This window comes from Apteryx mantelli, unplaced genomic scaffold (assembly GCF_036417845.1).
Source record: "Apteryx mantelli isolate bAptMan1 unplaced genomic scaffold, bAptMan1.hap1 HAP1_SCAFFOLD_33, whole genome shotgun sequence".
In the NCBI taxonomy this organism is placed as follows: Eukaryota; Metazoa; Chordata; class Aves; order Apterygiformes; family Apterygidae; genus Apteryx; species Apteryx mantelli.
Window position 1 is genome coordinate 2,466,577 of NW_027118682.1, and position 2,305 is coordinate 2,468,881.

Sequence of the window (2,305 nt, forward strand, 5' to 3'; positions counted from 1 at the left end):
CAGCTGCACGTCATCCGTTTCCTCTATGCTGTCATCAGGCTACAGGGTCAGCTAACAGCGACAGCCTCTGCATGCCATCGCTTCCCTGGCAACTGCAGCACACAGCCGGGCATGTCCTGGGTTCTTTTGTCATCAGAACAAGTGGGTGTTTTCCAGAAGGTGGGCGACAGAGCAAACCTCCACCCACAGGCCTCCTGGGGGAGGCCAGAAGGAGACGGACAGGGCTGCACCAGGACCATGGCAGACAGGCGCATCAGAGAGGGGAAGAAAAAGCTGAAAGACTCGGCAGGAGGCAGCTCCAGTTCCCTGCTCTGGGGCTGAGAGCTGTGTAAAGCTTTCACGCTGCAGGGACATGCACCCACACTGGGCACCCCAGCTCACACGCAGCCCACAGCTCGTTGCTCCCTATGGGAAGGTGAGCCGGGAGCTGAGGGTGACCCCCGCGCAGGCAGTGCCCTCGCCCAAGGGGCGCAGTCCCGCAGGGGCTGAACACGGCACGCACAGCTGCATGCTGGCCTCTAGCCAGGCAAAGTACAGCTGGCTGCTACAAGTTGCTTGTTTTCTGTTCTTTTCTTCCTGGTTTCTCTTTCTCAAATAAACTCAAGAATCTAGCCTGCCAGGCATCACACTTAAGCGCACCCGTCCCTTTAGACAGAAGACAGCTGCGGGCTTTGGGGGCTGCTCCGTCCAGAGGGCACCAGCTGGGAGCACCCGGGCTCCAGGGACCAGCTCCTGCAGAGACCGAGTGCCTAAGAGCAGCTGCTGGAGGCATCCCTATTCTCTACGGACTAGGGCATGCATTCAGTTGTAAAGCCGCCTTGCCTTGCCTTGGGACTGATGGCGAGTCTGTGATCACAGTAACGCTCAGACCAGCAAAAGGAAGGGGCTGACATCAGCAGGGCGGGAAGAAATGCAGGAAGAAATTTAAGAGGATTTGTCCAGCACATGCTGGTGAAAGTAGGGCTCTGTACCAGCCACAGGGCTACTTTAATCGAGCTCCCACAAAACTCAGAGACAAGTAGAGGCCGTGTAAGCTCACGTGTGTCCATGTAGGCATCCCTCCCCTTCCTAGGCAGGACCAAGCAAGCTTTCTCTGAACTGCAGAGAAGCTCTGGCGCTAGCCCTGCGGCCCTGTGGCCACAAAGCTGCCCAGCAGGAGAGGGAGACTCAGCGCCCTCCTTGAAACATTTTTCTGCAGGAGGCTGAAGACTGTGCAAGCAGGAGGCCATCACCCCAAACACAAGCTCACATGCAAGAAAAGCACTTGTGTGCCCTGCACACAGTGATTCTTAGGGGAAAAGCACAGCTCCCTCCTTCACAGGCACTCAGCGTGCAAAAGGCTGCGGAGTCAGCACAACTGCCCGAGCAGAAGAGGCCCCTGGGGGCCTGCTTCAGGATTTAGGCTCCCTGCAGCCCTTTCGCTTCAAAGCTACAGTTGCAAAAATCACCCTGCAGGTAACTCCGTGGAGTTCAGACCACCGCACCAAGCTCAGCACAAGCGCAGCAAACAGCCACTTGCCCTCAGACACACGGATGGGGCACTGACGCAGCTGCCAAACCAGCCCCTGCTCAGCCCCAGACACATCTTCCAGGGGAATGAGCAGAGCTTTATCCATGCAGCAGAGCTGGTTTCAACACTGCACAGCAGAGACATTCATCTCCCACTTTTTTTGTTCTGTTGTTAACTGCACTGCTGAGCAGGAGAAATACACACTTCCTTGCTCGCTTGTGATCATGGACAGGATCACGACATGCCTGGAGAGATGCCAGGCAGGCATGAAGGCAGCCCTGTAGCAAACGCATTTGGCAAGCAACTCGCGGTCATCACAGTGTCAGTGTCCTCTCTGCTGTCTTCCTCACACAGAGAAAAACTCAGAAGGGACCTGGAGAAACTCTGGGGGAACATTTAATTGGAAGCATAGCAGTTTATGAAGGGCCCCAAACACCTGTCGCTAATATTCTGGAGGAACATATTACAGTAAGAATTGTGTGTTAAAAAGCATAAGAAGGAAAATTTTCTTTAGAAAAAGACTCTACTTGCACACTGCTTCCACAGTGAAGGTAGCCTCTAAATCCTGTAGAAAAAGAAAACTAGGAAGGAAAAAAACAGAGCAACTTGCAAGGGAATCTGCCTACAGGAAAGTACTCTTTAAGGAACAGGAAGCCTCAGCAGGAGAGCCAAGTTGCAACTTGCAAAGCCCGTCACGTTCCTTTTTCAAGAAAACGTAGCAAAACCACACCTTCGCATGGTTAGAAAAGCCTGAGAATTTCTGCTTTTAGTCCCTTCTAGTCTGGAAGTCTTGTA